Source organism: Bos mutus, chromosome 7, assembly GCF_027580195.1.
Source record: "Bos mutus isolate GX-2022 chromosome 7, NWIPB_WYAK_1.1, whole genome shotgun sequence".
Lineage (NCBI taxonomy): Eukaryota > Metazoa > Chordata > Mammalia > Artiodactyla > Bovidae > Bos > Bos mutus.
The window spans coordinates 65,594,229-65,606,046 of NC_091623.1; the positions used below are offsets into that span (position 1 = coordinate 65,594,229).

At 41.9% G+C, this 11,818-nt stretch overlaps 1 pseudogene; it reads left to right on the forward strand.

Annotated features, from left to right (window-relative positions):
- The first annotated feature begins 5,520 nt into the window (after positions 1–5,520).
- Positions 5,521–5,610, forward strand: LOC138988674 (U6 spliceosomal RNA; annotated as a pseudogene).
- The last annotated feature ends 6,208 nt before the right edge of the window (positions 5,611–11,818 follow it).

Genomic DNA, 11,818 nt, shown 5'->3' on the forward strand with positions numbered 1-11,818 from the left:
AAACAGATATTTAAAATTTCTTGAGAGATCTTTATATTGGCTCAGCCTTTTGTGATCTTTCTAGAAAACAGCCACTTCTACTTGAACTGAATATTTCTCAATGGCCAAATAGACACTTAAGGCCTCAGCTAGAAGAGGCAAGAAATAACTTCTTGATCTTCAAAAGCAAAAAACAGAGGTGGACACTTCAGTTGAAAGAACTACTACAAAACCACCCTGCATTGTCATTACTGTTGAGGCAAAGGAAATAGAGCCACAAATGAAATAAAACAGATTGCAGGTTTAATTCAATTTAACAAAATCCAGTGGAATCAATTTTGAGCAAGAACCGTCTGTTCTGAGGCAAGGAGGAGATAAGGAGCTTAGTCTTCAGTGTATGGCTGGAGAAAAAGGAGGATGGCCTGAGGAAAATAAAGACAGACACTGCTTTCTGGTTCTTTGCCCAGCCCCATAAGACAGAAGGACGATAGAAATGGAAAGGGAGACCAACTATTGCTCTGGAGGAGGGGAGGGGAGCTGGCTGCCTCTCCCAACAACCAGTGAAGAATGGAATTCCCCAGTGCTGGTAACTTGGGTCTGAGCTGTTCTGACTTACACCGAGCAGTACAGCTGTCCTCCACAGAACTTTCCGGTGACAGCAAGCTGTGAGAAAGCACTTCAGTCTGGGGGCCTTCCTGGAAGCTTTCTACCCACTTGGCTGAGTGTCTGTGTGACACAGATTGGTGATGGTAAGGAGTATTTACCAGCTCGTGGACTAAGTGTGGGCTATTTTTCCTTCCTCAACTTTCTGCTTTGATCTCTGGACCTCTTCACTTAGCAGATAGCCCCTCTGAACAACAGCTTGGCTTTCAACTTGGGTTTAAAATTTTTATCTCTGCTGTCATCATAAACAGTTCATAGATTAATATATATGTGCACATATTTCTAAATCATACAAAAAGCTTTCCTTTTTATAATCTTCATACGCAATAATTCATAATCTAAATAGGATTTTTGGTTCTCAAATAGACATGGAGTCATTAGAAAATGCTTTTAGTTGTAAGAGGGGAGGACGTTAATGAATGAGAAATTTCCTAACCCCTTCCTACTACAAATTCCTATAAAACAGATCACAGCCCTCCATCTCCATCACTACTGCTCCTCCTGCAGTTGAGTCACAAGGAAACTTGCATTCCAGTTGTGAACCGTGCCCTTAACAGGCGATTTGATGACCAAAACAGAGTACTGCTGGCACTGACTATTCACTCGCCATCACTATCATGCACAGATGAATAAGAAAGAAAAAGAAATGCATTTATCTTTTAAGTGGAGCTATTTGAATTTGACTCAGTTTGCAGAAAGATGGAGAAAACCATTCTTCCTTTTAAGTTGACACCATTAATGTGCACAATTATGTTTGTCAGCGCCCTACTGAAATGTGAAAATGTGGTTGAAACAGTTTTTAAATAAAAACATAGTGACCTACAGCGGAGAGCAATTACAAAAAAATTTTTCAACACTCACGCCAAGTAATGGACCTTCCTCACTGGCCCTAACTGAGCGTTTAGATACATGCCTAGTACAGCACTCACTCTACTTAATTTCCTTTGCTTCAACTCTCATTATAATTATGTTTATTTTAAAAATCAATGCCAAATTGGCCTCCTTAGATGTTGGCCTTGCAGTTTAAAGAGTTTGTATAGTTCCTAAGATAGTGTAAATTATCTACCACAAATATCCCAAACCATTTGGTGGGGGACAGGAGTATGAGGTTTTACTTGTTTAGAATTATGACTTAAAAAAAAGTTTCTGTGGTTTTCCCTTAGAGTGGGCACTAGAATTTAGTCTCTTGGTTTTTAACTTAGCCATGACACATTCTCTGAGACCCAGCTTCTATGTCATCGTTTGTGGCAATATTTCTTTGTCCTGTACATGCTTCTCGCAGGCACATCAGGACAGTACATCTGTGAAGCCCAGTGAGCTTCTCAAGACAACACTATATGAAGCGCTTTGAACTAGGGATCAGAAGACCTGGGTTCTGTTCCAGATATGCCCCTTATGAAGTCAAAGCCTGGGTCATGTAGCCTCTCAAGCTTCAAGTTTCTTCACCTTTAAGATGTAGATGAAAATACCCACTTTCACACCTCCCAAGGTGAACAAGGATCAAATAAGACCATGTGATAGCTTTGTAAACACTAAAATTTATTTCTAAATATCAATCTTTGGGGAAGCCATTTATGGTGTAGTTTAGAGAAAAATATTGGTTAGCGCTCTTTCAGTTCCAAGTACTTAAAAGTATAAGCAGGATTAAGATTAACAAAAATATATTGGCTCAATAGGCAAAAATGAACCGAATTTCGAATACAGGCATACTTTGTCTTATTGTGCTTCACCTCATTGCACTTCGCAGATTCTGGACTTTTTACAAATTGAAGGTGTGTGGCAACATTGAATTGAGCAAGCCTATTGGTGCCATTTTTCTAACAGCATTTGCTCACTTTGGGACTCTGTGCTATAATTTGGTAACTTGCAATATTTCAAACTTTTCATTATTATTATATCGGATAAGGGACTTGTATCTGAAATATATAAACACTCTTTTTTGTTGTTCAGTCACTAAGTTGTGCCTGACTCTGTGACCCCACGGACTGCAGCATGTCAGACTCCTCTGTCCACTGTCTCCCAGAGTTTGCTCAAATTCATGTCCATTGAGTTAGTGATGCTATAAACAGTCTTACAACTCAATAATAAAAAGACAAATATCTCAATTTAAAAATGGGCAAAGGATCTAAGTAGATATTTCTCCAAGAAAGTGGCTAATAAACACAAGGAAAGATGCTTGACATCATTATTCACCAGAGAAATGCAAATCAAAACCACAATAAGATATTACTTCACACCCACTAGTATGGCTAGAATTTAAATGTCAAATAATAGTAAGCATTGGCAAAGAAATGAGAACACTCGCTGCTGGTGAGAATGTAAAACAGTGTGGCCACTTTGGAAACAGTTTGGCAGTTATTCAATTAAACAGAGTTATCATATGATCCAGAAGTTCCACCCTGTGATATATATATATTCAAAATAAATAAAAGCATAAATCTACCCCAAACATATACATGAATTTTATAGAAGTGTAATTAATAATAAGCAAAAGTGAGAACAACTCAAATGTCTATCAGTTGATGAGTGGGTTAATAACATGTGGTTTTTGTGTACAATGGAATATTATTTCACCATAGAAAGAAATTATACATGCCATAATATTAACCTTGAAAACATTAGGCTGAGTGAGAAGACATAGAATACCATATATCAATTATATGATTCCACGCATATGAAATAACCAGAATAGGCAGTTCTGTAGAGACAGACAGATGGTTGCTAAACATGGTTGCTTAGGACTGGAGAGAAGGGGAGAAAGGGGACTGATAACTAAAGGGGATAGGGTTTCTTTTTGAGGTGATGAAAATATCCTAAAATTGACTCTGGTGATGGTTGTACATATCTCTCAGTGTACAGTGAATTATACACTCTAAATGGGTGAATTGTATGGTATCTGAATTATGCCTCATTATAGCTGTTTAAACAAAAATAGTAGTTCATGTACTGCAGTCTCGGGTCCAGACCCACTGTCACCCATTCACAGCCCTTTCTCCACCTGTCGTCTTCCTTTCTTGGCAACAGAGATGATGACTAGTGGCTCCCAGCTGGGCTTTTACCACTTCCTTTCCCAGTTCAGGCTGCCATAACAAAACACCATGGGCTGGGTGGCTTAAACACAAAAATTTATTTCTCATGGTTCTAGAAGTTGGGAAGTCAAAGAGAAAAGCTTCAACAGGCAGGATTCAGTTCCAAGTAAGGACTCTCTCCCTAACTTACAGATGGTCACTTCCTTCCCGTGTCCTCGCATGGCCTTTCCTTGGTGTGTGCATATGTTGGGGGTTTGCAGAAGAACACATTCTGATGTCTCGTCCTCTTCTCATAAGGACTCTAATCCTACAGGATTTGAGGTCCATCTCATTTAACCTTAGTTACGTTCCAAAAGGCCCAATCTCCAAATACATTAGAAGTTAGCACTTCATCATATGAATTTTGGGTGAGGCATAGGCATCCAGTCCATAAAAACTCCTTTTTCAAGCCCAGGTGAAAAGCACACTTTTTTCCTAAGGGGTTAGCAAACCCTATGGCTGCCTATCCTTGGCCCAGTTTCGACCATAAGCTTGTTTCTGTAACTAACACTTTGACTAGGTAGGCCAGAGTCAGGGGTCCAACCCAAAAGCCTCAGGTGGGTTAGTCCCATCAAAACAAGATAAGAAGGAAATTATAAACTCTCATCAAAGAAAAGGGGCAGAGTGAGGCCAAATGCTAATGCCTACTCCACAGTGCAAGGCTACAACCCAGGGAGCCTGCATGCCAGGCTTGGGTGGTGCAGAGACCACTTGTGTGAGCAAGGGTAAATCATTAAACCCCTCTATGGCTTTAACATCACCAGACCAGAGCACTGAAGACAAGGGGAGAAAAGACGTGAAAGCCCTTAACAATCAGAACCCTCAGAACTGGAGAGCTAGGAGGGAACTTGGTGATCCTCTTATTTGACAAACTAAAAAAAAAAGATCTACTCTAAAAGAAGAAGTAAGACAGCCTGCTATGAGAATCAAAATGGCTTTCACATCACTAGACTTGAGAAAGAAATTTATTTGCTAATCATAATAACTTTAAGCATACCACTGCATCTTCCTCTGTCTCACTTGATAAGTTAACTCTCAATAATACTAATACTGCTGCTGCTGCTGCTGCTAAGTCGCTTCAGTCGTGTCTGACTCTGTACGACCCCGTAGATGGAAGCCCACCAGGCTCCCCAATACTACTAATAATAGATGTATTAGTTAACTATGGGCTTCCTTGTTGGTTCAGATGATAAAGAATACGCCTACAAGCGGGAGACCTGGGTTTGATCCCTGAGTTGAGGATATGCCCTGAAGGAGGGCACGGCAACTTACTCCAGTATTCTTGGCTGGAGACTCCTCATGGACAGAGGAGCCTGGTGGGCTACAGTCCACGAGGTTGCAAAGAGTGGGACACGACTGAGCGAGTAAGCACAGAACAGCACAGCACAATTAACTAGTTAGGGAGAATTCCTTCACAATGTTTATTACATCATCACAATCTAGTACATTTGAAATATCTTGCAATTTTAGTTGTCAATTATACATCAGTAAAACAAATTTTAAAAAATTCATAACTATTCTTGAGACTAAATGTGCAAATGTAGCACACTTTACAAAAGCCAAAAGTGACATACTCAGATATAAGGTTATTGGATTTGAAACATAAGGAAACATGTGGAATGTAACATCTCTAGGGAGAGGAAATTGAGTATAAAATTGTACCTTTTTGTAGGTGGTCTCATTACTGCAAAGCTCTGGACTTAGCTCTGAACAAAGTTCTTGGACACCCCCCGCCCCCGGCAATTACACCAGTTTGAGACTCTGGACCTCTGAGAACTTCAGTTTCCTCTTCTATAAAAAGGGGATGATAGTGCTCACTTTGGTAGCACATATACTAAAACTGGACCAATACAGAGATTAGCATGGCCCCTGTGCAAGGATGTCAGGAAAACATATTCTTCCATGTGGAAAAGAGATAAGCAACAAGGATATATTATACAGCACAGGGAATTGTAGACATTATCTTGGAATAACTTTTAATGGGAGCATAATCTGTAAAAATACTTAATCACAATGCTGTACACCTGAAACTAAAATTGTAAATCAACTATACTTCAATTATAAAAGTGGGAATGGCAATTCCTACCTGAGATACTCTAAGATTAAATAATGACATAAAATGCCTTAAATCTAGTGGGTATTTAGAGGTCTCAGCGACTCCTTTCTCTCATCTATGTGACAAGGGCAGCGTTGGAGTATCCTGCAATAACTCTACCCCAAATTGTTTCCCAGGCAGTTCAATTACTCCGCCAGAGTCCACGTTAGTCTAAGAAAAACAAAGTTTTCTATTCTGAGGGAGACAAAATGTGCTAAGGAAAAAAAAGGAGCATCATCTCCGCTCCTGCGGGCAAGATCCAAGACTTCTTCCCTTCTCAAAAGAGAATGAAGTAAACATTCAAGTCACAGACGTCGTTGTCGGCAGGAGCCACACGAGGGAGCCTCTGTCAGAGAAAACACACATTCTGCAGTTTCACACACCCTCTAGCGGGCAAGGCACGCAACGCTCAAATATAGCTTCCGCGTGGGGGAGAGGTGCTCCCTGCCTTGTGAGACAGGATCTCCACGTGAGGTGATCAGATTAGATCAGTCACTCAGTCGTGTCTGACTCTTTGCGACCCCATGAATCGCAGCACACCAGGCCTCCCTGTCCATCACCAACTCCCAGAGTTCACCCAGACTCACGTCCATCGAGTCAGTGATGCCATCCAGCCATCTCATCCTCTGTCATCCCCTTCTCCTCCTGCCCCCAACCCCTCCCAGCATCAGAGTCTTTTCCAATGAGTCAACTCTTCGCATGAGGTGGCCAAAGTACTGGAGTTTCAGCTTTAGCATCATTCCTTCCAAAGAAATCCCAGGGCTGATCTCCTTTAAAATAGACTGGTTGGATCTCCTTGCAGTCCAAGGGACTCTAAAGAGTCTTCTCCAACACCACAGTTCAAAAGCATCAATTCTTCGGCGCTCAGCCTTCTTCATAGTCCAACTCTCACATCCATACGTGACCACAGGAAAAACCATAGCCTTGACTAGACGAACCTTTGTTGGCAAAGTAATGTCTCTGCTTTTGAATATGCTGTCTAGGTTGGTCATAACTTTCCTTCCAAGGAGTAAGCGTCTTTTAATTTCATGGCTGCAGTCACCATCTGCAGTGGTTTTGGAGCCCAGAAAAATAAAGTCTGACACTGTTTCCACTGTTTCCCCATCTATTTCCTATGAAGTGGTGGGACCGGATGCCATGATCTTCGTTTTCTGAATGTTGAGCTTTAAGCCCACTTTTTCACTCTCCACTTTCACTTTCAATCAAGAGGCTTGAGTTCCTCTTCAATTTCTGCCATAAGGGTGGTGTCATCTGCATATCTCAGGTTATTGATGTTTCTCCGGGCAATCTTGATTCCAGCTTGTGTTTCTTCCAGTCCAGCGTTTCTCATGATGTACTCTGCATATAAGTTAAATAAACAGGGTGACAATATACAGCCTTTACGAACTCCTTTTCCTATTTGGAACCAGTCTGTTGTTCCATGTCCAGTTCTAACTGTTGCTTCCTGACCTGCATACAAATTTCTCAAGAGGCAGATCAGGTGGTCTGGTATTCCCATCTCTTTCAGAATTTTCCACAGTTTATTGTGATCCACGCGGTCAAAGGGGTGAGATAGGCACCAATTGCCCAGTGGGGCGGGGTCTCCACGTGAGGGAGAGGCGCGCGTTGCCTTCTGGGGCGGGGTCTCCAGCGTGAGGGAGAGGCGTGCGTTGCCTGGTGGGACGGGGTTGTTTCGCGGCCAGCGGTGATACACTTTGCTTCGCCCCTCAACACCAGAGAGCTGACGAGATCCTAGCCAGTCTTCAGTTCACTCTAATTGGAGTTTGATAACACTGAAGTCAAAATAAGGACGAAAGATCTTTTTAAAACGTTTAATAGAAAATACGTTCAAGTTACATTATTTTTTTCCCAAGACACTCCCCACCAAAGGTAAGACCTAAGTCACAATGACAGTTGTATTGCCTGGACGAGAGGGGACCAGAAGAGAGGAAGGAGGGAACAAGGAGAGAAAGGCAGGCGGGCAGACTCAAGGGTTTTCAGTTGGTCCGCACTTGAGTTTGGTGTGACCCAGGTTAAGCAGGAAAATCCCCTTCGTTTGGGACCCTGGGATTAAGACTGCAGGTTTAACAGCAAATGAGGATCTGTTTCCATTTGTGTATTTTTCGACACAGGTTTCTCAAAACAGGTGGGACCGAAGTGTTCACTAATCCTCAAAGAACAAAAGCCACCAGGAAGCGTTTAAAGGGCAGTTAAGATAACAGCCTGGGCTTGGCCAAGGAGGTGACTAATTTCTTAAGCAAATACTTTGGCACCTAACTAAACACTGGCACCTTTTGCTTCTCGACTTGAGCTTTTCACCCCAACCCTATCACACTCAAATCAGGGTGGGCTGGAGCTCAGGGCTGCCCCTACCACGCTAACCCCCAAACTGGCTTCTCACACAGAGTTTGGGAGTTATATGGCCTGGGATTGACATTTTAAAAATACTTTTAAGGAGGGCGCCTTTGCCCAGCTCCCCAGCCATAAGCATCCTCCCTTGCTGTTCTCCTCTGCTTCCTCCCCTTGTTCATGAGTCTTATTTATATTTGTTGTTGTTTAGTTGCTAAGTCATGTTCAACTCTTTTGCGCACCATGGACTGTAGCCCTCCAGGCTTCTCTGTCCTTGGGATTTCCCAGGTAAGAAGACTGGAGTGGGTTCCCATTTCCTTCTCCAAGGTATGTTCCTGACCCAGGGATGGAACCTATGTCTGCTGCATTGCAGGTGGATTCTTTACTGCTGAGCCATCAGGGAAGCCAAAGTATTACAGATATAATAACCAATAACTACATATTAAATGACCCCTTCTTCAAATAATTATATCCTAGTGATTAGCATGAAGGAGACCAAGTTACTGACGTGAAAGAATAGTTATTGTAGGTTTGGCCTCAAGAATTTAAACATATAAGAAAAACTGGAACTAGAACTGCCTTATGACCCAGCAATCCCACTGCTGGGCATACACACTGAGGAAACCAGAAGGGAAAGAGACATGTGTACCCCAGTGTTCATCACAGCACTGTTTATAATAGCCAGGACATGGAAGCAACCTAGATGTCCATCAGCAGATGAATGGATAAGAAAGCTATGGTACATATACATAATGGAGTATTACTCAGCCATTAAAAAGAATACATTTGAATCAGTTCTAATGAGGTAGATGAAACTGGAGCCTATTATAGAGTGAAGTAAGCCAGAAAGAAAAACACCAATACAGTATACTAACGCATATATATGGAATTTAGAAAGATGGTAACAATAACCCTGTATACGAGACAGCAAAAGAGACACTGATGTATAGAACAGTCTTTTGGACTCTGTGGGAGAGGGAGAGAGTGGGATGATTTGGGAGAATGGCATTGAAACATGTATAATATCATATATGAAACAAGTCGCCAGTCCAGGTTCAATGCATGATACTGGATGCTCGGGGCTGGTGCAGAGGGATGGTATGGGGAGGGAGGAGGAAGGAGGGTTCAGGATGGGAAACACGTGTATACCTGTGGCAGATTCATGTTGATGTATGGCAAAACCAATACAATATTGTAAAGTTAAAAAATAAAAAAAAAAACATCTTATGCATATTATTACTATGTAGTTGTTACTGGTAGTTGTAGTTGTTACTGCTAAACCAAATCACCCATTTCAGAAAGCTCTGGTCCTAACAAAGTTCCATGCTTATAACTTCATCCATTCTCCTGTCGTCAGCAGACCTCCCGTTTATATAATTTTTTCATTAATTATTTCATTCAAAAATCCTGTATTTAAACCTTCTATCTGCTCACAACTAAGATAAGCCACTGGATATAACAAACTGATTACATCAGTTACTCAATCTAATTGGGAAATCAAATATATAACAATGCTACGGGCCAAGAAAAAAGGTGCAATGGCTACAGTGGTTTGGCAATGGGACGTCAGAGGAGTTTCACAAAGAAGCTGTCTTTTAAGCTGTGTTATAAAGAGCAAAATTTTTCCAGTTGGGAAGAATCATCTGTAATGTTTACATAACATTTTCTCATTCATAAAGTTTGTATAAGAGCATGGGTTTGGGAGATACTTGGTCTTTAGATACTTGACAAGATAAGGCATTAATGGCAGATGCTTTTTCACAATAATAAACAAATTTGTTAATTTTTAAAATATTTCCACACTCTCATTTAATTCCAAAATGTACTGATACCATAGTATCTGTAAAGTCAGAATGGAGTAAAGTGGGAGAGAGAAAGGATGTGAAAATCCCTAAAACTTAGATCAGATCAGATCGGATCAGTCGCTCAGTCGTGTCCGACTCTGCGACCCATGAATTGCAGCATGCCAGGCCTCCTTGTCCATCACCAACTCCCGGAGTTCACTCAGACTCACGTCCATCGAGTCAGTGATGCCATCCAGCCATCTCATCCTCTGTCGTCCCCTTCTCCTCCTGCCCCCAACCCCTCCCAGCATCAGAGTCTTTTCCAATGAGTCAACTCTTCGCATGAGGTGGCCAAAGTACTGGAGTTTCAGCTTTAGCATCATTCCTTCCAAAGAAATCCCAGGGCTGATCTCCTTCAGAATGGACTGGTTGGATCTCCTTGCAGTCCAAGGGACTCTCAAGAGTCTTCTCCAACACCACAGTTCAAAAGCATCAATTCTTTGGCGCTCAGCCTTCTTCACAGTCCAACTCTCACATCCATACGTGACCACAGGAAAAACCATAGCCTTGACTAGACGAACCTTTGTTGGCAAAGTAATGTCTCTGCTTTTGAATATGCTGTCTAGGTTGGTCATAACTGTCCTTCCAAGGAGTAAGCGTCTTTTAATTTCATGGCTGCAGTCACCATCTGCAGTGGTTTTGGAGCCCAGAAAAATAAAACCTGACACTGTTTCCACTGTTTCCCCATCTATTTCCTATGAAGTGATGGGACCGGATGCCATGATCTTCGTTTTCTGAATGTTGAGCTTTAAGCCCACTTTTTCACTCTCCACTTTCACTTTCATCCAGAGGCTTTTGAGTTCCTCTTCACTTTCTGCCATAAGGGTGGTGTCATCTGCATATCTCAGGTTATTGATGTTTCTCCGGGCAATCTTGATTCCAGCTTGTGTTTCTTCCAGTCCAGCGTTTCTCATGATGTACTCTGCATATAAGTTAAATAAACAGGGTGACAATATACAGCCTTTACGAACTCCTTTTCCTATTTGGAACCAGTCTGTTGTTCCATGTCCAGTTCTAACTGTTGCTTCCTGACCTGCATACAAATTTCTCAAGAGGCAGATCAGGTGGTCTGGTATTCCCATCTCTTTCAGAATTTTCCACAGTTTATTGTGATCCATACAGTCAAAGGCTTTGGCATAGTCAATAAAGCAGAAATAGATGTTTTTCTGGAACTCTCTTGCTTTTTCCATGATCCAGCGGATGTTGGCAATTTGATCTCTGGTTCCTCTGCCTTTTCTAAAACCAGCTTGAACATCAGGAAGTTTCACGGTTCACATATTGCTGAAGCTTAGAATACCCACCATATATTCCTAATAGTACTTCACCTATCAGTCAAGGTTAAATAGAAAACACATTACATGGTCCATAGGGTTCATAAGATAAAAAACAAATCAGTTCTTTCGCTCATCATTCACTTCATTTAATCAGACATTCAGCAACCTTCAGTTCAGTTCAGTTGCTCAGTCGTGTCCGACTCTTTGCAACCCCATAATTCACAGCACGCCAGGCCTCCCTGTCCATCACCAACTCCCAGAGTTCACTCAAGCTCATGTCCATTGAGTCAGTGATGCCATCCGGCCATCTCATCCTGTCGTCCCCTTCTCCTCCTGCCCCCAATCCCTCCCAGCATCAGAGTCTTTTCCAGTGAGTCAACTCTTTGCATCAGGTGGCCAAAGTATTGGAGTTTCAGCTTCAGCATCAGTTCCTCCAATGAACACCCAGGACTGATCTCCTTTAGAATGGACTGGTTGGATCTCCTTGCAGTCCAAGGGACTCTCAAGAGTCTTCTCCAACACCACAGTTCAAAAGCATCAATCCTTCGGTGCTCAGCTTTCTTCACA